The sequence below is a fragment of the Schistocerca serialis genome, chromosome 4, assembly GCF_023864345.2.
Source record: "Schistocerca serialis cubense isolate TAMUIC-IGC-003099 chromosome 4, iqSchSeri2.2, whole genome shotgun sequence".
Lineage (NCBI taxonomy): Eukaryota > Metazoa > Arthropoda > Insecta > Orthoptera > Acrididae > Schistocerca > Schistocerca serialis.
Window position 1 is genome coordinate 202,288,298 of NC_064641.1, and position 26,841 is coordinate 202,315,138.

Consider the following 26,841-nt stretch of genomic DNA (forward strand, 5'->3'; position numbering starts at 1 on the left):
CATAGAAGTCAGCTGCCTATGAATGGAACCAGCAAGTGATAGTCGTCCTCAGCTCTTCGTCGTTGTCAAAATTCTGGCCAGAGGACAGAAATTTCCGAAGGTTCAAGAAAAGTTAAAATCATTGGGAGCATGATAGGGACTGTGTGCTGCATGATCAAACAGCTACCAGCCAAACTTGTGCAAAACAGTCGCTGTGTGCTGAGTCGTATGGGAACGAGCACTGTCATGGAGCAGCACAACAGCTGCAGTTAGCATTCCACGGCCTCTTTCGCAGTTTTTTCATTGTTTCACAGTAAAGGTCAGAGTTCACTGTTTCACCTCTGAGCAGGAAGTCGATGGGCTGAATACTCCACCTGTCCCAGAACAACGTGCACACCACTTGGTGCATCGACGCAGTCTTTTTGAATTTCCTCTCTACCAGAGATTCAATGTGATGCCATTGCATTGACTGCTACTTGATCTCCAGGTCAAGTGAGAAATCCACATCTCATCACCCATGACGAGCCTGTCATCATGTTACCGTTGCAGAAATGTCGAACGCGTTTAGTTTTGTGCTCGGGTGTTAGGTTTTTCGGCACCAACTTCAGCTTTCAATAAGCTAATTATAGAGACAAGAAAGCTAGTTTCAGGGGTAGTGGGAAAAAGTTCATTTCATAAAAGCACCTTGAGGTGCATGTTAATAATAATTTTAAAAAATGAAAATTATAGGCAGTTAAATATGCCACCGTCAGTAAGAAAAATTTGTAGCGCAGCAATAAAGTGGGTACGTTGGATGGCGTCATTGTCTGATTATGTGTGACCAGTTGAGAACTAATTTTATGTGAGAAATTATGTAAGATAAAGAAAAAGATCGACATATTAATTTCAGGAAGGTTCTCCCTTCAATTAACAAAGAGTTGACGAAAGAATACGAACAGTGTTCGGTCGTTTCATCATCGAACATAGTGGCACGTTCCACAATCATGTGGACTTATATTTTCCTCTGTTTGTTAGTTGGTTACCCTGTATGCTGGCCCTAAGATATTATATCACTTTAATCTTGACCGTCTCTCTTAGGTTGTAGAATAGTATACACGTTTGCTAACGTTCTTCATTTACACGAGTATCCACCAAAGGAACTAAGTGGACGTGTCTGCTTCGAACACTTTGAAATTGTGCACATTACATAAATTAACATGCGACGGCAAATGGGTCTACAGCATGCATTATTTCTAGCCACTGGCGTGGTAATCTTTCAGTTTGTAGCTAAATTATTCAGTTCTCATGAGTACTCAAATGTGGTTTGGTTTTAACACTTCTTCCAGGGTTCACAGAAGATTTTACAACAGATTAGCCACAAGACTGCACCTTACTTCCAGTTGAGTAGAGGTGAGTAAACATTCACTCCCCGTTTTCAAATATTTGTCCACCCACATTTACTCGCAGCATCACTTTGTGTTCCCTATGTTTTCCTCATTAGTAAGCATGAGCTCCAGTCAGAAACACCAGTTTCACATATTTGTCCTTAGGAACCCTTGTAGCCCCTGGGTCGTAAAGGATTTTTATATGAAAGGTCAAATAACGCTTGCAAAAGTTATGAGGTCGAACTACTGAAACTTCTTTATTAAATTTTTACTTACTTGGAGTGAAATAACAGAGAAGGTGAAACTTCTTAATTTATTTAATTCTATAACGGCTGAGTGAAATTGAATGTAAATGAACCTGCTTAAATTGCTGTGTGAAACTGAACGCACTGTCTCTTTGCCTGTCATTTCTGACCCACAATATCCTAGCGCAGTGCAATAAGACTATCCAAAAATAATAACCTGTCTTCAAATAATTAATACAAAAGAATTGCCCTGAATAAGAAGAAATCGTAACAATAACCCATACATGTCATAAGTCACTTACCTCACTGAAAATCTTCAATACACGAACTACAGCAATGAAACAAACACCAGTAAAGCCAGCTAAATAAACTGTTCTAACTACTGTAGGCTCCTACTACTAATAGACGTGTGGCTAGCAAAGGAAAGATTTTGTTACAGTGCAAAAATTGTATTTAGCAGATCTTACCTTAAACTTGTGACAACCAGTTAAAAAATATATAATCATCAGTAATAAATCTCTATGACGGATAGACATCCAGACCGTCCACTCGCGCTAATTCTGCAAGCCTCCAACACTGCTAATTATTAACCTCTAACCTCCATCACTGCTGACAACTCATTCCCAACTTCCATCACTGCTGGCTGTTGACCTACAAGTGGGAGTCCAACCAGCTACAGAGAGTCTCTTACAGAGTGCGCACAGCGCTGTCAGAGCTATTAATACGGAGCGTTACATAGCGCTGCCAACATACAAACACAGAAACAGCCTACTTACATAGCCCCCCTGCTGCTCTCAGAAAATTTTACAAAATAGTTTGGACTGTGGCCAAGACTAATTTTTTAAGAATTTTTTCATATTAACAATATCAGACACATCAGATGCACACAATTAGTAATATACTGTTGGTCAATAAATCAAGGAATTCACCTCACATTCCCTGAAGACAGTCCCAATCATTCATCAGGAGAGTAATCTATGACAGTTTTATGCACAAAGTCTGAGCAGTAAAAGAAAATGCAGACCTAAATTATGGACCAACATGCAGTCTTGAAGAGGTAGTGCCGTCCTCCGAACGGAAACACACTGCTGACTCTTGACATGAAGACTGGTAATGGGCCACAACAGAGCAAACCCGTAGTAAAGTCAGTCGAAGCCTTGAAGAATATTGGTAGAATTGGTAGGTCACCAAAGAGCAGATCCACCGCATTTCTTGTAGGAATTATGGCAGAAATGGGCCACCAAAGGTGCAGACCACTGTAGTCCTTGTAGAGATTATGGTAGTAGTGGACCAACAAAGGTGTAGATCCATTATAGTCCTTGTAGAGATTATGGTATGAGTGGGCCACCAAAGGTGCAGACCCACTGTAGGGCTTGTAGAGATTATGGTAGTAGTGGGCCACCTAAGGTGCGGACCCATTGTAGTCCTTGCAGAGATGGCAAGCAGCCATCTGTTGTAACTATTCGGGTTCACAATGACAATTGAAGAGTCTTGATGACAATGTAGGAAGTCCAAGTACCACCACTTGTGCACTCACAAACTGTTTGCAATAACCTTAGAACCAGCAATGCTGTTAGCCAGTCCCTTGCTGAATTATCAATACACATGCTAGCACTAACACAATCATATAACCTCTGACATTTTTCCATATAGTATGACCAACAGAAATGTGTGCAGTAAAATGAATCCCTACTATTAACTTAACTTGAAGAACTGGTGTCTATACAATTACAATTTTACAGGGTAAGAATACAATTACAAATGTACAGAAAACATCATTACAGTCTAGAACGTGATGATACAAATAACATTTGTAATAAATCAGGCTTTATAAAAGAATAGAAGTAAAGATATACATCAGTATTACAGGAATTGTAACATAAGCAAATAAATGAAAAAATTAGAATATTCTTAGAAACATTAACTTGACACATGAGTATTGAAAGAAAACATAACAGAATAAATAATGTCCAAACATCTTCCCAAAGTAAAGCATATGTTACAAAACTAGATTAGATTTGAGGATAACAGTATTCCTCATCATAGTGAACGCAGCTTAGTATTAGAAGAAAAAAAATTCTACCAAATATATCTTATCAGGTGAACACACAGAGACAGGAAGAACACAAACACACAAGGATACACATAAACACACGGCGGAATGAAACAAAAGGAAAGGACAGGGTCTGTTTACAGTGTAACATTTAGTACTGCAGTACTTGTGGAACTTCATTTTCAATGAAAACTTTCTTCTTACTTCAACATTTGTTCCCAACAAAAATTAAAAAAAAAATCCTATTTATCTGTATTTATAGTTTTGTATATTTCTTACCCCATCATTTGTTTCCAAGAAAATCCTACCTAAACCTATTGTCACTACATTGTACTTACTTCTGTTCATTTCCTCTTTCAAAATAATTATACCTCCTTGTACAATACTCTTTGGCCTAACCTTTTTTGATATAGTTCCTCTGTGCATTTTTCCCAACTCATCATAACTCATTTTCTTGTATAACATATCCGCTCTTAAACTAAATTATACCTACTGATCTCAGATATATAAACTGGAGAATGTGACAATGCAGCAGCAGAAATAAAGCTAATTTGGCAGTATATCTAAATTAGTAAAGAAAATGCAACATTACAACTAGTATAAGGCAATATTCTGCAAACAAGCAAAATAAACCAGTGGCAAAACTGGCTTATCATACAAGGTAAAATTCAGTAGGACTGTACCTAACAAATAGCAGCAGCAAATGCAATAATTTATACCTAAACATGACAAAGCACAAGCAGAAAAAATATTACAGTAAAGATAACAATGCAAATAAGGAAATGTCTAGTCACATCTTAATGCCTACGTCACGTCTTAACACTGTACTGGTGCACAACAATAACTTATTCTACTAAGAAATTACCAAGTCCTTAAAAAGAAAATTATGTATGGAATTCCTGTTACTAGTCCCTTCTACTGATTATTCTTTCCTCTCCAAGTGCTCTTTTTTTTAAGACTGTGGATCATAAGGTCATTATTATTTAATGGATCTTAATGAAGTGACAACCAATTCAAAGAAATTATATAATCATTAGTAATAATTCTCCATGGCGCATATACATTCAGTCCGTCCGCTCGCGCCAATACTGCAAATCTCCAACACTGATAATTATTATCCTCTAACCTCCATCACGACTGATTACTCACTCCCAGCTTGCATCACTGCAGGCTGTCCACCTCAAGTCCAACCACCCACAGAGAGTCCCTTACAGAGTTCGCACAGCGCTACATAGCATTGCCAACATACAAACACATAAACGGCCTACTTGCACTATAAACAAAAATTCAGTTTTCTGAGATACTCGGCCTTGTTCCTGTATAAACTCAATGACGTAATACCAATAAAATCTTTCCCTTACACGGAAAAATTACATATTTCAATGTACAGGACACAATTGTTCTTCACACACCTGCAGTTAATTCCATCAGAACGAATGATAAGTAAAAACAGATACGAAAAATACACCATGAATCCAAATTCTAGCGTCCCTTCCTTCATATATAACATATATATTTTGTAACATAAATATCATACGACTGTAATCAACGTAATAAACCCAATTCACGTCCACCCATGTCGTAGGCGATGGAGCATTGTGGGCAAATGAAGCGGCAGATTTCTGTCACACATACGCACAATTAGATAGAGCATTTCTTAGTAAATATTGGTCAAATAAAATTCATGAACGACTTTGACACTAGGTGTGCAACCCTGAACCATACAACAGCAAAAAGTTTTGAAAAATATGTTAATTAATCCCGGTATTGGGATGAGAACATGTCGCAATAAGAAGTAATCTAGCTTTTAAAATTCCAATTGTCAGCATATATTAAAGACAAAACAATACATATACCAGACTCAGACGTAGATCTTTTTATGTCAACACTTGCCTCAGGTGACCTACTACATGAAGAAACAAAATGGAATAATGGTAACAGCAGTGGTGGGCATGGTGCGAACAGTAAAAACCAGTATAATAATTACAATCGTTTTGGTAATCCAAATAACAATTATTCGTTTCCAAAGCATCATAATGGTGCAAATACCAGACCAAGAGATGACGGAAATTTGTCATCTTTTAGTAAACGCCGACGACATGATAATACAGGGTGGGGCACATAGAAGTGGGCTGGAGAACAGAGTTCACCAGGATAAAAAGAAACACAGCAGAGGAAAGGAAATACAGTACTAACCTGACTGTAGGAGATGTTAATAGTGGCCTCTATTCATCTCTTGGCACTTTTGGGTCCTGGTCAGCAAGTTGCGAAAGGCGGATCGAAGGTGTACCGCTGGAGCTACTGCAGTCTTATCCGAAACTTTCTGTTGCACTTCCGTAAGACTGTGAGGGTTGTTGCGATACACCTTAGACTTGAAGGCTCGCCATACAGTGTAATCGCACACGTGACCTCTGTAGCCGTCTAGGGCCGCGACCACACTGACAACTGTTAATAACTCTGTCAGTTGTGATGGTTGTGTAAATTTGCTACAAGGTTTGGGATGCTGTAAAGCCAGTTCGAAGTAACTACAGGTCTTTTACTCCTCCATTAATGCTGCCACTCGTGCGGGCCACTTTTATTTAGCGCACACTGTAGATATGCTCCTGGCCGTTTCCAGTACAGAATTTATCATCAAGGCCATTATGATAATAGTCAGCGAAGTAACTGGCAGCAACACTTGGGTAATACACTGGACGTCGGCTGACAATGCGAACGCACAACAAAACGCGCCTGCACCCAATACAGGAGAGCAGGATTGGCGACAAGACCCATCTGTCAGACTATTCGAAGTAATGAATAACAGACAGAGCATATCAGGTGTTACAAACTAACTGCGACCACACCGTGCCCTCGAATTGCGATCGCGGAAGCAGTAGTGGGCGAGTCCCATGAGCCAGTAAACTTATTAAGGTACAACGACGGTATGGATATCAGAGAAGAATTACGTAACGAATCAGAATGATGTAAAAGACCAAATACTGAAGTGACATAATCTGCATTTTATACTAGTGTAGGATGCATTCCGTCTACTGTCATTATAGAAATCGGAGCCTCCGCGAAGGTGATGTTCTTGCAACTAGATAAAGAGATTTGTGAAACACCCACAGCTTATAACTTTAATGTCCAAAACCGTAATATAGCAGGTGCTTTTGGCAACAGGTCTCATAAAGCAATAACATTCACGCTCCAGGTCACTGATAATTTGTTAGTAACGTGCATATTGGGGATAAATTTTTTTCAGTGGAGGAAAGCATAGGCCAACCACTATTGTGGCAGGTGTATATCATGTGTAGGTGAGACAGAACTAGCGTTGTCACTTATAAGGAGCAAGGCAAGACACGGTTGGTTATTTCTAGATCTCACGATTAGACTCGTAGGTACTGAGGCAATGTCTAAAAACAATTAACTCATCTGCTATATAGGTATTCAACGAAAATCCTGGTATCATAAAAGGCGATATATTGCCACTCTACTTATCTATTCCGTGGGCCTGACGAGAGGTAGCTACCCAAGAAAACAAGACAAACTATTGTGTTACTCATCTATCGTGACCAACTAAGAAGGAAGCTTCATGCCAAAAAATTACATAGGACGCAAAGTTATAATGTTTGCGAAAATGGCCTACTTGGAAAGCATTCAAAAACTTCGTTGCTGAAAAAGAAAAATTGTAAATGGCAAATGCTATTTACAGGGCTCCACAAGACTATAAGAATCCCTTATCAGTGTAGCTACCTTCTGCCATACACTGAGTCGAACCGCATTGAAGCCTTATATCCTCATCACGACATAAAGAAATATATTTAGTGATAAATGTTGTTGTTATTCTCAGAAACATTTTTTATTTATGTCTTTAGTATATATGTACTTTGTTGTCTATATGTATGCTATTACTTTGGTAGTATCAAAGCGAATACTTTGTGAGAAAATCTACTTCATCGTTACGTAGAAAGAAATTAATTTCCATTAGCACATGAGTGGTATACCATGTTAACATTTCAAAGAATTGTTTCTGAGCACAGTACTTCCCCAATGTAATTTCAGGTAACTGGAAGAATTTATGTAGAGTAATACTTCACTAAGAATAAATATTAAAGTAATGATGTTCGTTTAGGGCAATATACAGATGACAGATGTCATCAACTATGTTCTTTTATAAACATTGTGTGTGTAGTAGTAAAAAGACAGTTTCCATGTTGGTAAATTTATAATCCCTTATTCTGATGATATAAAAGCTAAAGTGGATAATGTTTTTTCATTAATGTGACACAAAGAATTATTTCGATGTTAGACAAGGAAAGTTTGTGCCTCGTACAGATTTCACATTCTACATAACGTTTCTTCTTTCACGATTAGTCTGAATATATGCCGGATTTTCACTCGTTACAAAGAAACATTTATTTCCTTAGCACACGCTACATAGACATTCACGTGAATTCATGTAAAATGAGGCCTAATGATCTTAGAATACGGCCACCTGAGGGATTACGATCACGAAAGTATGAAACCTCATAAGTAAAAGAATTGAGTAAATATTATGTAAAAACACCACTTGTAAACCACGATATAAAACACAAGCTGTGAATTACGGAAAAATGTTGACTAGGATATGATAGCCATAATAATAAGGAATTTGGTGCTACTCACAGTGACTCTATGGAACAGAGCAAAGAGAAAGTGTGTTCTTTAAAACTCTTGGCGAAAGATAATGAAAAATCTCGTGATTCGAAGTGTCAAAAAGACATGAAGAAAGTGCGTCGAAATTGATGGCAATTCTAGTGTGAAACTTGGAAATGACAATTGTAGTAACACCTTGTCTACAGTGATGGTTCAATGTGACCAGCTGCAATGGTCTAAGAAGGACGCGCAGTGACGACGAGTTGTGTCTCCTGTATTGCCGGCCATGTGCAATTACTTTTCAAAAAATGGTTCAAATGGCTTTGAGCACTATGGGACTCAACTGCTGTGGTCATCAGTCCCCTAGAACTTAGAACTACTTAAACCTAACCAACCTAAGGACATCACACATATCCATGCCCGAGGCAGGATTCGAACCTGCGACCGTAGCAGTCGCACGGTTCCGGACTGCGCGCCTAGAACCACGAGACCACCGCGACCGGCGCAATTACTTTTGATGCAGACTGTGTTAGTGGAATGTGGCAATAATCCACACTTATTTCGGATTGATCTGGTGCACTAGTATTAGTCTTAGTCGTAGGAAAGGGGAATTTTGTTAAAATTTCTGTAAAGGCGCGGTTCAGCGATGAAGTCTGGAGCTGCTGGCATTGTGTGGTAATAGTCGGCAGCCAGTAGGTCAGGCAGGGTAAACATGGCACGGAGCTGCAGCGGCGTATTGCACATACGATTTGATGGAGTGGAGCAAAAGAGAGGCAGGGAACTGCAACGTGGCTTCAAGTTATTGTGATGTATGAGGCGAGGCTGTAGGCCAGAGCTGGGAGTGGCGATGTGTAAGTGGCTGACGTATGGGAATTTACCCCTGCCATAGTTTCTGTCTCTCTCTGACATTAAGTCAGAAGCGAGGGGAAAAGTAGTATAAATAGTCAGGCACTTTTAGCTTGAGGGGTGTGCCAGGTCAGACGAGAGTCGGGTCAGACCTGTGCTGATCTGTGCTTATAGGGGCGAGTCTGGCAGGGTCGTTGTAAATATTCTATGTAAACCTGTACTTTGTGGCAGTGACAGTGGTCTGCAGCGGGTCCAGGATGGGCCACGTTCGCATCCCACCAGGTTTACCTGGGTCCAGGCTCCAGGCGTATGCTGCCTGAGGCGCAGCAGCGCAGCAGGAGCACTAGGGACGGCGGCCGGTGTTGCCATCCGACAAGCACCACTAGCAGCAAGTTGCAGCATAGCATCCAAGAGAGCGTGGGTTCGAGTCCAGGCCATCCTGGGAGCAGCGGCGGCCCGAGGGCCACGAGTGACCAGTACATCCACCTTCGTTCCATGGTAGGACAGAGCAGGCCAAATGGGGCGGAGTGCGGTGAGGACCAGGGACTGTAGCAGTCTCTGGAATCACGGGCAGCTACGTGGCACAAGATGCGACGCATCGGTGGGCTGTGATCGGGCACAGTGCCGTCGACTTCCAGCTGAGCGGCCTTGATGATGACAGCAGCAGCGTCACCATAGCAGGTGTTGCTGAGCCAGCTGGACTTGCGGAAGAGCGTGCGGGTGGCGTGCCAACATTACACTTCTGTAAGCTAGCTGAATTAAGGAATACTTCCGAATGCCACTGTACCGCCGGCCGTGGTGGCCGTGCGGTTCTAGGCGCTGCAGTCCGGAACCGCGGGACTGCTACGATCGCAGGTTTGAATCCTGCCTCGGGCAGGGATGTGTGTGATGTCCTTAGGTTAGTTAGGTTTAAGTAGTTCTAAGTTCTAGGGGCCTGATGACCTAAGATGTTAAGTCCCATAGTGCTCAGAGCCATTTGAGCCATTTCTTTTTTTGCAGCTGTATCATTCTGCACTGCCCCTTGACGCTATTGAACTTGCTCATCTTCCTGATGAGAAGCGGCACAGTGCGCCCTAGCTTCAGCTCTGCCAACTGGAGTCCCAGGTTCGACCATCGACAGTCCGAAACAGATCGCACTGTGCTAAATACATGGCCACTTAAAAATTTAAAACTTCACCTGAATCTACATAGTTTGCGGTCATGAAAAGCAATTACACATGGAGCATATAGGCTGTAATCTATATAGAACAAACACATTTCGTGAGCAACAGCGGCAAATGAAGGCACAGTGCACTAACCCGAAAATCGTGATCAAGATAGCTGCTTGAAACAACAATGCAGATATAGCCACAATGGACAATAATTTTGTTATATAATATCTGTGTATATGTGTAAGTGAACTAATGAAATTTTTCTAAGTCCAACATAACAGGAAACCAAATATGCTGTAATACTGGCACAGAGGTACAAATGTTTCATATCAAACCCTATATGAAGAGCTGCATTGCTTACTGTAAGGGAACCTCATGTATCCTGAGACCTGCTGTCATCTGACACCATCCCGGCCTGCACACAACGATCCTTGTCCACAGATGAGAGTCCTGCCTTCAGCTCACTACACCACCTTTGACTGGGAGTCTGCTCGTCTCAGCAACACTAATTACCAACACGACAGCACTCAACATGGAACAATACAAAAGTTACAACAGTGTCATTATAATCACTAATTTGAATAAAAAACCTGAAAACAATGTTAAAATAACATATGTGAAGAAAGGAAACACAGAAAACTTTTCAAAATATGAATATAAATACGAAGATGAGCATCAATACTGTTAGTAATGCCGGTACTTGCAGACGCACTGAATAACTGACTAGAAAAAGAGATGATATTTCTGTTTAAACTTAAACATTCCGATTATTAAAAGACTATATTGCAAAATTTCATTAGTATAGAATAAAAATAAAAGTCTCAGGTCTTTCCTGTACTTTTTGCTCAGTTTCCTGTTGGACCTCGCTCTGATGGGAAGATAAAAAAATGATCTGAGCACAAGGTAAAGTTCAGACAGTAGCCAAAAATGCGACATTCCCGCACAGTGGCGGCTCGCAGGCATACATTTTGGGTGTCAACAAATTTTTAGATTTAGAAATCTTTGACAGGCTTTGGGCTTTCGCTGACAAATAATCTACTGAATAAGTTACCCAAGCACGGCTCACGACCCGTCCTGACAACTTTTCTTTTAGCATAGATTGAACGTAGCTCATGTTTACACTGCGCACGTTAGCCGATTCCCGCATAGTAAGTAACCAACTTCGGAGACAGTGAGAATGTTTAAACTCAAGTAGTAATGTCTACGAAAATGGCCACTTGACTAGAATACAAACGAGGTGCTGAGATCCATAAAGGCCTAAAGCACACTGCAGGCCCTCATGATTCTCACAAGGGAAACTCCCAATGACACCCCCTCAGATTTAATGGCGACAGCTCCCAGTTGACAGTCAATCAAAAAACGTGTACAGGTCAAGCATGAAAGGAAGAAGAAGGTGTACTGAACTTTGAAGAATAGCAAAACAGAAAGAGTGAACGATCCAAGCTCAAGAAGCACAGCATCGACCAAGGCGAAGGGCAACGGCGTCGTGGTTAATCGGTGACGGTGTTGAACATCAAAGCGAACTAGTCCGTATTCAAAGCACCATCATGCCAAATTTTTTTTCACAAAATTTGTGAACTGACGTGCCTTCATTCTATTAAAATTTATGTCTGTGTCGTGGTGTAAAGTCCAACTGCAACAGCAAGGTGTTAGGAAGAGACCTATAATCAAAGTTGATTCTGCACAACTACTATATTAGTGACAGAAAGGAAGGGGCTTTGGAATGAGAATCTCAAACTTTTGATGACAATGCGGCGAGCCAACCGAATCGTCCACCGGAAAACACGTCTGGTGTAGAATGAAATTTTCACTCTACAGCGGAGTGTGAGCTGATATGAAACTTCCTGGCAGATTAAAACTATGTGACGGACCGAGACTCGAACTCGGGACCTTTGTCTGTCGCGGGCAAGTGCTTTATCAACTGAGCTACCCAAGCACGACTCACGCCCCGTCCTCACAGCTTTAATTTCGCCAGCACCTCGCCTCCTACCTTCCCGAGTTCAAGTCTCGGTCCGGCACACAGTTTTAATCTGCCAGGAAGTTTCACGTCTGGTGTGTCTCACACGGCGTTAGTGACAGTACATGTGTCATATGAAGGGCTTATTTCAATAGTGGTACAAGTCCTGCGTGGGACTAGCCGAGCGGTCTGAGGCGCTGCAGTCATGGACTGTGCGGCTGATCCCAGCGGAGGTTCGATTTCCTCCCTCGGGCATGGGTGTGTGTGTTTCTCCTTAGGATAATTTATGTTAAGTCGTGTGTAAGCTTAGGGACTGATGACCTTAGCAGTTAAGTCCCATAAGATTTCACACACATTTTTTTTTTGGTACAAGTCCATTTTTGTTTAAGATACAGGGTCCTAAAGTTAAATGAGCGCTGAAAAATCAACAGTTGAGATACCAGAAATATTCAAGCACATGGCTTCTTGCTAGAGATGAACCTTTCTTTCTGTTTGTTTGGATCATTAATGTCACAAGCACTATATTCAGAAAAGTGGAGGTAATGGACTTGTACCACTATTGAAATAAGCCCTTCATATGATAGGAATCTGTTATCGACGCACCTAACTTGTACGCCTGATGAGTGAGTGAGATATGCTTCCTTGATCGATTTAGGTGTTCGTATGAATGTGAGTGTGATCACTCTCAAAGAAACGATAAAAACATAACAGTTTGTCACATAAGCTGTAACAAATGAACGGAACAGTTTCACAATCACGAAGTTTTACCTGCGCTCAATCAAAACACATGGTTTTAAAGTTTTTGACGTTGCATTCCGTGTTGGATATTTTGGCTGTTGAATACATTTACTATAACATTTTTCACGCCCGTTTATTTGCTGTTTTCATTTCTGAGAGATGTCTATGTGGTATCTCGCCTGCTCTCACTATTCACCACATTTACTTGAGACGGTAATGCATTCTTACCACATGACTCATAGTCTGTAATCAGTGTACAGTGTGAGAGCTGCCAAGATTACAGAAAGAGAACAGACATTTCAATGACCGGACGGACAGTTCACAATGAGGAAAAAAATAGCTCGCCTGCTTGCTGTCCATCACTGTGACCACTTACCTACCACACCAGGCTGCTCTTTGTTGCATTTATTCCTCTTGGCGTGTTTATATTTTGCTTTTTTTTCACAGTCCAGTAGACCTTCTTCCTGTTTTAATGCTTGATCTGTGTTCAGTTTTTGAGGCAATCCACTGGACCATCTTACCACTAAAACTGAGGGGGTGCGATTACGAGTTTGCCTTGTCAGCATCTCAAATGGATTACAATATGATAAAATTCGTAACTTAATATACTATAACTCAAACACAAACGCACAAAATAGGTTTACTGACAGTACAACTTTAGCGTATACTGAGGTCCGATCTGATCTTATGACAGTATATAGTAAGTGAATTACCATTTCTGAAAAGTACGCTATCATCTAGCAGGATTTATGCCAAGCAAGTGGGGGTAAAAGTCTGCCGCAGTGTGCTACCACCTGTTGGCCCTGACGTAAATTTCTAGTTGAAAGGCAAGGGAAAGCTGCGCACGTCATGAACCGTGCACATTATTTATCAATGGCATGTGTATTTGGACCATACAGCAACTACGTAATGCAAGTTGCACATGCTCACGAGCCCCTTTAAAAGTATACAACTCAAGATGTGCTCGCTACCCTATTGTCAAGTTTTACAGCGTATCGAAAAGCAGTGGCACGGTAGATTTAAGTGCCCTATATTTCAGATTGCAGCACCTATGTTACATCTTACAGCATTCAAAGAATAACAAGCAATAAATTCACAAGATTTCAGAAGTTGGGGTGTTTACGCGCTCTTGTGCTCTTACAGAGCAGCCGCCACTGCCCGCGATACACTATGTGATCAAAAGTGTCCGAACACCACCAAAAGCATTGCATTGTGCTGCCACTACCGCCAGGTACTCCACATCAGTGACCTCAGTAGTCACTAGACATTGTGAGAGAGCAGAGTGGGACACTTCGCGGAACTCACGGATTTCGAATGTGTTCAGGTGATTTGGTGTCACTTGCGTCATACGTCTGCACGCGAAATTTCTACACTCCTAAACTTCACTGGGTCCGCTGTTTCGGATGTGATAGTGAAGTGGAAACGTGAAGGGACACGTACAGCACAAAAGAGTACAGGCCGAACTCGTCTGTTGACTGACAGAGGCAGTTGAAGAGGGTCGTTATGTGTAAGAGGCAGACATGTATCCAGAGCATCACACAGGAATTACTAACTGCATCAGGATCCACTGCAAGTACCATGATAGTTAGCTGGGAGGACAGAAAACTTCCATTCCATGGTCGAGCGGCTGCTCATAAGACACACACCACGCCGATAAATGCCAAACGCCGCCACACTTGGTGTAAGGAGCGTAAACATTGGACGATTGAACAGTGGGAAAACGTTGTGTGGAGTTGTAACGCCGGAAATGCATATCCTTCATCTATTGTACTATAGATTTTTCCTTATTTTGTCACCTGAAGATATGACATTTCTGTCTCTTTATATATTGTAATTATTTTACTGTTTGTATATATATATATATATATTTATGGATTTATGTTGGATGGTTTTGTGAATATTATTTGTATTTTTACGCTGGGTCTGGCCTAGGGAAAACTATGCTATCGAACGAATACATCGATAGGTCGTGTGGAGAACCAAAGTGTTTAGGATCTTTGGTAGTGTTAACTCTGTCGCGTGGAGCGCGGGCAGAGGGAGTCTGGCTGGGGTGGTGCAGTGGAGCAGGTGTGTTGTGTAAAGCTCCCGCGAGTTCCCGCGCTTTCGGGGTTTGTCAGCATGTAATTGCGCTCGACTTGCGATGATAGTTTGTGACATGGTGTCGCGGACGGGAAGCATTAGCTGGCGCACATCAAGAGCCCGTTTCGTCTGGTGACCGTGTCGAGAAGAAGGCGCGCCAACATCCAGCTTCTGCAACAGCGACGGCCGACAATGAGTGACTGTCGCCACCTCCTCGATCGACGGCTTCAAACCTTCAGTCAGCCAACAAGGAAGACTGGAAGCACGTAAAGTTTTAAAACTGTATGGCAGACCTCAGCATTTCAAACTTTTAAAATTGTGGCATCACAAAATTACAGCAACTTAGCATGAACCTTTGTTGCTCATTGTCCCAATTGCATTGCCAAGCAGGGTCCCTTCCTTTTCCGAAATGAGCCCGAGTGTCGTTGATATTCAAACGCCAGATTCATTCGATTTCACTGCTTTAATTTCAAAGTTCAGTTAAGGTATTCATAGCTGGCTACAATATTTAGATTGCACAAGCACAAATTAAGAGTGCGAGTTTTGTTACCGTATTTTAGTTGCCTGTGACTGCAGCTCAGCTTAGTGTGTACTAAATTTTACTATTGTTAATTGTTCAGAATCATTTAATTTAAGTTCAAAGTTAAATCCCTTACTTCTAAATTGCGTAGATTCAAGTAGCTTTTGTAATGATTGTTGAGGTAGTCCAAGACTAACCGTATTTTACTGAATTTCGATGTGCTTCAGAAAGAAAGCTCACTATTAACTTCAGTCTCTAAATTAACTTTCGATTTTCTGGTTTTATTAATTCTTTTGCTAAATTAAGTCAGAGTGTTGCGAAATTTATTATTTCTGACAAACTTTCAGTTTTCACACTACACGTGTCAACCTTCAGTTGCCACGCTTCTAGTGCTAATTGTATGTGTAATAACCTTTCTTTTTTCAGTTACTATAGTAATTGTCCTTAGGAATGGCGACCGTAATTTCCCCCAAATCTCAAATATCTAATTACCGCTAGTTAATTGCTAACGTAACGGCCGCACATTTCCTTTCTTTATTAACTTTACCCCTTTTCAAAATTAATTCCCACCAGTTTCATTTGCATTTTTCCTTTCATTTAGATGTAACCCTTTCCTCCCTCTTTACCGACAAATTGACTTCGGTGACGATTGCTTTTCCCAAATTTCCATTAGGTACACGCGGTTTAATTTTTCACTGTCAGTAAGGTCAATAAGTGAAGGGGAGGTTACAGAGTGACGAATCACGGTACTCAATGTGGCCATCCGATGGCAGGGTGTGGGTATGGCGAATGCCTAGTGAACGTCATCTGCCATCGTGTGTAGTGCCAACAGTGTGCAGGCTTTCCCATAACAAAATGATATGACGTCATGAAGTGGCCCTCAACTACGTACCTTGAGTCTCAGAGTTGAAATATTAAAAGTTTTGGCTGGTTTCGTTGTCTAGGGGCTGCGATACGTAGTTGTTGCTTTACAAGCCAAATACTTCTGAGTCTACAGTATACAATATTAATACACACATGGATTGAATGGTCAAAGGTTCCTATAACATGGCAATCGCGAATGTAACGTAGAAATACATAAATGAAAGACTACCACTAAATAAGATCTGCGGGTAATATCTTAACGACTTTAAATGATGAGTACGATAGTAGAAGTATTTTTGAGAATATAGTATATTTCTGCAAAACACTTATTGATGTCAATGGTCCTGTAATTAAATAAAATACAAGTTGAATAACTGGGATACGATAGATTCCTACCGCACGTAATTAGTTGTGAATGACAACATAGCTCGAGAGGTATTCACTTCTAAACTCACACTTCTTCACTGTAGAAGCCACGGAGGTCTCACAAGTGCACAAGTCGGCACTCTGAAATATTTCTATCTATCGCGACCACGCGCAAACGGCTCCACGCTCCAAATCTTTCCCGCGACTGTAGCGACCGTGCACCGTCAGGTTAAGCACTCCCTGTGTCCTTTTAGACTGTCCCTCACGCTGCACTTTCCCGAACTCTTCGGAAACGATGCTCCTCCCCAACCTCCATACGTCTTTCTTAGAAACGAGTGCTGTGATTGGCTAGAGCGCTCCCTCCTTGTCTCCAAGCCAACGTACACTCACAAACATATTGAAACACATACGAAATACTATATTTACATTCAAATAACTTGAAATGAAATAAATATTCCTACGGCTGGACCATAAACATGCTCTAACACACATTATTAACCACATAAACAAATTAAATATTCATATGTGAAAGGAATAGCAACAAAAGGTAGGCCAGTAGCCTGATGTCTCTGTGCTTTCTAAAACACAGTAAATATTTAACAAATTTCTTCATCAATAGTATATATCGGATATAAACAAGTGCATAGATGAATAAATATATTTATAAGCATTCTGGTCCGCAGCTCGTGGTCGTGCGGTAGCGTTCTCGCTTGCCACGCCCGGGTTCCCGGGTTCGATTCCCGGCGGGGTCAGGGATTTTCTCTGCCTCGTGATGACTGGGTGTTGTGTGATGTCCTTAGGTTAGTTAGGTTTAAGTATTTCTAAGTTCTAGGGGACTGATGACCATAGATGTTAAGTCCCACAGTGCTCAGGGGCATAAGCATTCTGCTACAATTTTTTCGTGCAACTGTGGAGTACTTATCGCCTGACAGGATCGATGCTAATCGGCCACTTTGACCTCCAATAACGCCTGTACTATTCAAGTTCCATGCCTGTAATTTATAGCCGGCCGCGGTGGTCTAGCGGTTCTAGGCGCGCAGTCTGGAACCGCGCGACTGCTACGGTCGCAGGTTCGAATCCTGCCTCGGGCATTGATGTGTGTAATGTCCTTAGGTTAGTTAGGTTTAAGTAGTTCTAAGTTCTAGGGGACTGATGACCACAGATATTAAGTCCCATAGTGCTCAGAGCCATTTGAACCATTTTTTAATTTATACCAATTTAGGTATACACTAATAGCTTTCTAAAGACACGTCGATCTAAGAAATCGGATGAAGCGTTTGGATTTTGGAAATTCGTTGCTGGGTGTTACTTTTATAATTTAGCTTCAGATACTAAACTTTAACTAATAAAGATATTGAAAATCTGATTACACCATCAGAATCCTCGTGTAAATAACGGTAATGTACACGTTTTTTTAGGTATTGTGATTCATCTGGCTACTATTAATTTCTATAAGAACTGTGAAATGTCTGCCATTAAGGATTCACAAAGTCCGCCATTGCCTCATTAGAATCCTTGCCCCCAATTCATCCTGCCACCGACAGCAGGGAGCATGTTGTGGATGCATCTCGTTTGATGAATTATTCATACTTAATGATGTTTTTGTGTCACCTTAACTATGTGAACCACATGGTTTTGATGGTGGTGTCCAGTTCAGAGGCATTCCAGAATTTGACTCAGTCACACATATTGCTGCTGATCTTTTAGTGTGGGGGTAGCGTCCCTAAGTTGGCTTGCCATTGAATACTTTAATGGGGCTACCACTGATATGTGTGTGTTTAGTTTCAACTGGAATTGTACCCTGGATTTTAACTGTTATTGTGTCTCCTTTGCTGCCTAAAGTGCGACGAATTTAGTATGTTTACGTGACCATTTTAATTCAAAGTGCGGCATGTGGTGCTGAATGGTTATCACGATACTCACTCGGCCCATATTAATGCACTTGTGCTGCGCCACCGTTGTAATTATTATTCTTAGAATTTTCAAGTTTTATATCTATAGAGTCAAGAACTGATAATAAGAGCTCCAGTTGGCTGCCTGCTACATTTTAATGATGTAATGGTCAGAGTATTTCCTGAGACTACCATGCTCACCGTTATACACTTTAGGATTGGAAACCTCCTTTTGGAGTCATTCCTGTACGCAGTCAGACCATTATTTAGCCCAGAACACCCACTCAAAATGATGATAGTTGCTACAGTTTTCTGCAGTTTCATTGGCTCAACGGGCTGCCCCTCCTTGAATGTAAACAGTGACGAAATGATTCTTCTGTTTCTTATTTCAAGTCTTGGTTAGGATTCTTCAGAAAGCCTTCACAAGAACCACGAGATGAGGTACCAATTTGACTGGAGAGAACATTTGAAATTGGTGATGCTTCACGACACTTTTTTTCAAAAGGACCATTGTTAATGTAGATGCTGAACCCCTCCTATTCAGATAACTATTTGGAAAAAACGGACTGACTTGTTGGGTGCTTCATAGTGACAGACTCTATTATAAAGACTTTTGTCTCATACACTTCACGTGTGAGCTGGTGTGGGTGACATGTAGCTTGCTTTGCCTTTCGTTGACAAGATGCATACCACTACATGATACACTAGAAGACAATCTTCAATCCATGTTGTCGTCAAGTCGTGAAAAAAGCCATATTGTTGACGACTTTTCACAACTGTGTAATTTACTGGTTCAAAACTTTTTCAAATTGAAACTTGTAATGACAGAATATAGTTCATGAAGCACTTCATTCAATTTTAGTAAAATCGTGTCATACAAATGCAAGCGATAGAATCATGGTGTTTTTAAGTTTTTAGTGATGTGTAGCTGCTTCATTTGATATTAAAAATCGTTATGGTAGCATCCATGTAAGATAAATGTGGGGGTGCAGCAGGCGTTTGAGCATTATAGGGGGCGGGGGGTGTCTTTGTTTGATGATGTGTGACCGATCAGTTGAGAACAAATATTGCGCGGAAAATTAGTTAAGATTGGATTGGCATATTAACCTCAACATTGTTCTGCCTCTACTGAGACAGCAATATACAATTTCACTGGCCACATAATAGAGCCTTTAAATAGTAAAATGTCACAAATAGGAATTTTCTGTGACTTGTCCAAAGCATCTGATTGTGTGAACCATGACATTATGTTACAGAAATTACAGTTCTATGGTATAAATGGAATAGCATGTGGGTGGTTTAAGTCATACCTACAGAACAGGAAGCTAAAAGTTTCTTTATATGGGTCAAGTGACTTAAATAACTTTGCCACTTCATCTAACTGCGGTGAAATTATATTAGGTGTTCCACAGGGTTCAATCATTGGTCCCCTTCTGTTCTTGATATATGTGAACGACCTCCCTTGCTGTCTGAAACAAGAAGCTGAACTGACACTGTTTGCTGATGAGACAAGCATCATTGTTAATCCGGTAAAAGAGACTCCAATTGAAAACGATACAAATAAGGTCTTTTGATAAGTCATTAATTGGTTTTCTGCAAATGGGGTTGCTCTAAACTTTGAAGAAACACAGTACATACAATTTTCTGCTGCAAAAAGTACAGTTCCTTCAATAAATATAACACATCAACAGAAGTCAGTAGACAGGGTAGAGCATATTGAGTTTTTGGGTGTACACATAGACGAGATTCCTAATTGGTAAAATTCATATTTTGGATCTTCTAAAGAAACTAGGTTCAGCAACTTTTGCAATCAGAATAATTGCCAATTTTGAGGATATAGAAATTAGTAAGCTAACATACTTTGCATACTTTCACTCCCTGACGTCATACGGAATAATATTTTGGGGTAACCCACTATTTAGACAAAAAGTATTCACTGTTCAAAAGAAAGTGGTTAAAATAATGTGTGGTGTTCAGAGTCGCACATCTTTTAGGCATCTTTTTAAAAGATTGGGAATTCTTACAACAGATTCACAGCACATTTACTCACTAATGAGATTTGTTTTCTACAACGTGGACCAGTTTAAAAACAACAGTGGCATTCATGATTATAATACCAGAAAAAGAATGACTTACAGTATCCTTTACTCAACTTTTCTTTGGCACAGAAGGGGGTAAAATATGCTGCTATAAATATTTTCGACAAATTGCCAGATGAAATAAAATGCGTGACAAACAGCAGTAATAGCTTCAAAAATAAATTGAAATCATATCTCCTTGACAACTCCTTCAATGCCATAGATGAAATCTTGGATAGGAATAAGTAAATCTATAAATATAGTATATGCATTTTGTGCCATTTAAGGGATTAGGGTAAATAATAGAAATATTAATCCTTAACTCTGTATATATATATATATATATATATATATATATATATATATAAATTTCGTTTCATATGTGTATTTCTTGAGCACATGACATGTTCCTCATCATAAAGGCCACTCTACCGTGTGATTGATCAATGAAACATGCAACCAACCAACTAACTAACTAACTATTAAAGAATTAATGGTAGTACACGAATAGTGTGCGGTCGTCTCATTATCGAACAATCCACTTCCAAATTTAGGTCTACTGCCGTTGAAAATCAGACAAGTACAATAAAAGTTATATTTATAACAGTGTAAATGAGAATGGCTATGGGTATTTCAGAAATTACTTACGATTAAATATAATGAACAGGTAATTGTTGCTAGTAAGTAGGAGTATATTTGACTGACATCCTCTCTGAGCTACCACAAGAAAAATAATTCAGAATCGTTTACCAGACTAATGAAATTACACATTTGCTTATTAAAAACAATGTAGAATAACAGTTTTACAAAATTTCCATGAAGTTCAACATTTTTGAGAAAAATGAATCTCTGGTTTTCTTTATATTTTTCTCACACGAAGTTGTTTAACGAGTGCTTAAAAATTATTTGTTTCAGGTATCAATCTAATCATATGGGACAATGCTGAACGTATCCACATATGACGAGATTTAAGAACACCTAGCTTAAAGCACCCACGAACATTGACAACGTAGGTGCAAGCGTTAATTTTTGTGCAGACACCTACGAATCTTTGAACACAGAAAACTCACCCAGCAACTCTATGGTGACACGGTACTCCTTCCCGACGCCTGTGTTTTCTGGGGTACATACCGCACTGACTTCGTCTTTATGGGTGGCAATGCACGACCGCATCGAACAGCACAGGTAGAGAAGCTCTTGGAACGAGAGCATACTCGGCCTGCCTGTTCCCCCGACGTAAATGCAACAGATCACCTGTGGCATGCGTTGGAGAAATGTATTACAGCACGTCAGCATGCTCCAAGGACATCCAGTATTTATCAGCGGCGCTGGTGGAGAAATGGAACGCCCTACGTCAATAACTTCTTAGCAACCTTGTCGCGGGCAAGAGAGCATGTTTACAGAGTACACATTGTTGCTGCTCGTGGTGATCACACACCTTGTGTTATGTGTTATAATGTCCAGGGGACCATCAAAAACCGTGGTGACTTCAGTGACATTAATCATTTAGAATGAAAGTATCATTTTTATTCGTCTCATTGGATATTTATTTCAGTTACCTTCTCTGTTGTACTGTAGCAGTACCTTCTCTGGATAGTCCAAGTTTCGTCGAGCTAAATTACTTGGTAGTGACACATCAAACGAGAGTTACTTTCGTTCTTAAGTTTTGCACGCTAGCGTATGACTGATTATATTTACCTGTTATAAACTCCATTCTGCATGAGAGCACGTCTTCGAAATATAAAAGATATATTACGGCTATACTTTAAGTGTATTCGCTGATACCAACATAATTGTGTCTGTTAAAGGTTACTGCGGTTACTGTAAGCAGTTGAGACACTAGCGGAGCATTGAGTGGTGGCAAATCTATTGTTGGCGTGCGAGATGCAATTTTTTTTTTAATTTAAGAATATTACGTTTGCCAAAGGCTTTCTAGATACGTGTGCTCTCAGCAACTGCATCTGCAGATTTGTTTGGCAAAACCTGAGTGGGTTTGTACCTAGACGTAGAAGCACGGTCGCCACGCAGCGTCGTCGTGTGGCCCGCAATATTGGCTGAAGAAGATATTCCTAAGGGCCAGCATCTTTTCGCGATATGGAGAGAGGTATGTTGTCTGGCCCACTTCAAATGAAATGCGTAGAGGGTCACAGAAATTGTATTCTGATAATTACATACTACGGCAGCTCGCAAGTAAATGGGAAATATTTTCACAAAGGTTTCAGAACTATACTTTGTTCTAGTCCTTTTAATTCTGTTCCACTTTCGTAGTACTGAAACTGCAAACAAACCTGCGGCGTTCGTTACAGATAATCCTCTCGTTGTCTGTAATTTCGTTGTTTTGGTTTCCACTGAAGTGTTCAACTGATTTCAGAAAAGACTGCGCTGCTTGTGTCAGATATGGAATAACGTTTCACGAGTTGCAAAGGATGTTTTTCATGTGGTACTTTTACAGTGCTGGTACCCGTTTTCTCTTTGAGAAGCGATCCAGCAGATAAATGTTTCTGTTGAGCCACAATATGGTGAAATATTGTTCTTTAGAAGATTCTGAATTAAAAGAGGGGAACGAGTTGCTTCAGTCGTCTCGCTGCGTCTTCCCCACCAAAAGTTGTGGCATGTGAACATGCTCGCGCTGTTATAACATAGAACATTTTAAATCCTTTTATCCAGTCACTCATTGTAGTTCAGCCTTCATTTCCAGCATCCCACTCTCATTGCCACTGTCTATGTGAGCCGCTCTCCCACTGTCTCCTTTTTCTCCCATGGATTTTCAGTACATCCCACTGTCGCCTTTTGCTTTCTTTCCTAGTGCTACTGTCTCGACCTCGACAGCTCAAAAATTCTGATTGGTCCTACTCATTTTTTCCACTATAACAATGTGTTTAATATATCTGTCTAAAATGAGCCCTCCCCTAATCCTGCGTATTAAGGTTCACCAGTCTGGGAGGGTCCAGATCCTCCAAGCCATAGTTTGGTCTCATCTATATTTTTATTTCCAATGTCTCCTCATTCCTTTGTTCCCACTGTTATCACCATCCACTTAGTTTTCACTTTTACTGCTGCTGCCTCTCACTGACTATCGATATGCCCTTCTCTCTTTGCTACAAAACGCAGTTTCCTTTATCCTTCTCTCTTTCTTTTTCACTGCCTCATTATGTCTCTCACAATCACTTTCTCCTCTCTCTTCCACCGACCGTCTATTTTTGTTATTCTCTTTCAGCATAAAAAAGAGCGATTATGTTCGCATTGTAAAATTGTTGATCCGAAAGACCGGTTCACCACTGTTCGCTTAGTCTTTTTCAGAGGAACATATTTGCCCTTTTTATTTTCCGACATGAGTATTTTTCTGATGCTGTTCTTTTTCCTCTTCTAAGCAGCGTATGCTGCTTATACAAACGAGGGTTGTGTCTTTCATAGTGGCGACTATTTATTTGCAGCTCGTACAAAGTACATTCGTGTTTCAAGGTTTTACTGACCTTCAAAGTAGACACCAGCACTGTGTATAACCCGTTGCCAGCGATGTGGAAATCGTAGGATACTCTTAGCAGTGCCAATTGTGTTGACAGTAAGAGCGGCGCGTTCTATTGCCCGACGAATTTGTAGCAGCTCTGAAGCGAATGCCGTGAAGTGTTTCCTTCAGTTTAAAAATCGAGTTGAAGTCACGAGGGCTTTAGTCAGGGGAGTGCAGTAGATGGTATAGCACTTAGCAGCACCGTCGTTCAGACAAATCATTAACAGCTTGCACTGTACGTGCTTGAGCATTGTCCTGCAAAATGATGGTCAGGTCCAGCGGAAGGTGTCATCACTTCTGTCTCTATGCAGCTCATTTTTGAACTTTATCTACGACCAGCATAGAGACAGAAGGAAACATTTCACGGCATTCACTTCAGAGCTGCTACAAATTCGTCGCGCAATAGACTGCGCCGCTCGAAATGTCAATACAACTGGCACTGATAAGAGTATCCTACGACTTCCATATCACTGACAACGGGCTACACACAATACTGGTGACTACTCTGAAGGTCAGTAAAACTTTGATACACGTATCTATTTTGTACGAGCTGTAAATAAGTAACTGCCACTATTAAAGTTCCAACCCCCGTATAAACAATTTCTATAGGTTAGTAAAGACTTAACAGGTTATTTTTTATAGCGGTACATCAGCACATCTATATACTTTGAAGCGTACAAACACCAAAAGATTAGGCCAATATAGCCATGTATGGTAGTGAAACATGGACGATAAATAGTTTGGACCAGAAGAGAATAGAAGCTTTCGAAACGTGGTGATATAGAAGAAAGCTGAAGATTAGATGGACAGGTCACATAACTAATGAGGAGGTATTGAACAGAATTGGGGAGAAGAGGAGTTTGTGATACAACTTGACAAGAACAAGGGACCGGTTGGTAGGACATGTTCTGAGGCATCAGTGGATCACAAATTTAGCATTGGAGGGCAGCTAGGAGGGTAAAAGTCGTAGAGGCAGACCAAGAGATGGATACACGAAGTAGATTCAGAAGGATGTAGGCTGCAGTAAGTACTGGGAGATGAAGAGGCTTGCACAGGATAGAGTAGCATGGAGAGCTGCATCAAACAAGTCTCAGGACTGAGTACCACAACAACAACAACAAGGTCAACGCAAAATGGTTTGCTTTTAATTGTTTCTGAGCACTTTGCTCATCGATCGCAGTTCATCGAAAATGCACTGCTTGTGATTTGTATTTTAGTAAAAACATTACTTGAAATACTTCGCATTCGGTAGGACGACGGTTCAATCCCGTCTCCAGCCATCCTGATTTAGGTTTTCCGTGATTTCCCTAAATCGTTTCAGGCAAATGCCGGGATGGTTCCTTTGAAAGGGCACGGCCGATTTCCTTCCTAATCCTTCCCTAACCAGAGCTTGCGCTCCGTCTCTAATGACCTCGTTGTCGACGGGACGTTAAACACTAACCATCACCACTTGAAATACTTTACTGAATTTTCGTGCTTTCCAGTCTTACTTAATTTTTGGCAGTCGTTTTCAGTTCTTTTGAGGCATGTTAAATTATTTTTAGCCCGTTTCTTGTCACTGCAGTGTCATGAGGGCTCATTTCTATTATGAAGAGAAAGCGCATCGTAAGTTTCTGCTGGTGACAGAATGCTGGCGAAAATAATAGTTTTGTGACCTGAGAACCCTTACGACGACCTTAAATTCCTTGCCATGTGTTCACTACGTCAGTTAAAACTACACTTATACCTGAGGCCGGACAAAACGTGCATATTTTATGTACATAATTACTGTAACTTTGAACCTCTGGATTTCTGTAGCGGATAATGGTTCCGAAAATAGTTTCAAGGTTCCCCGACGACTTCGCCTTAAGAATTTACGCTAAAACTTTCGACAATTTACCATTAAAGAAATTCTATACGTGGCCACCGCCACAACTGGTATTTTGGTACCAAGAAATAATTGTTTTTTTGGGTGAGTTAAAATTTCAGTTATTTACCTAGATAATTGTAGATAATTGCGGCTCATAGTGTAAAAACGACTGAAAACCGGTTGTTGCTGGTCTCTTCGTTGGTGCTGTAATTCTGGAGCTCTTTATCTCGTTAATGGATAACAGCAACAAAGAAGATTCATAGGTCCCCGAGAATATCATCTTATAAATATGTAGTAAAAATTTCGGCCATCTACCTTAAATAGGAATTATAGAGGTGCCTGTAGCCACAATGTTTTACTTTTGGTGCCCAAAAGTCATGGTTTATTGAGGTTTCCTCAGGAACTGCCCATGAAGAAATGGTTCTTTTCTAAGTCGCCTAAGGGCCATCCACGATAGAGATTTTCTCGATTTAAGGAGTTGGAGGTAGTGATCTTACAGCTATGATATCCCCGTATAGAGAGTCGACCACTTTCCTACGAAAATCTCTTGAATTCATATAAATTTCTCACAAACGTGTATCTCGAACTTCCTATGAAAAATTACACTACGAACCGGCCACCAACTATTTTGGAAAAGGTTTGGAGCCTTACAATAGCCGCAATGAATGCGCCACACGTCTCTCAAGTGGAATTTTTATTATTATCGTTGCACAGAGGGAAGCGTAGCAACTACATGCT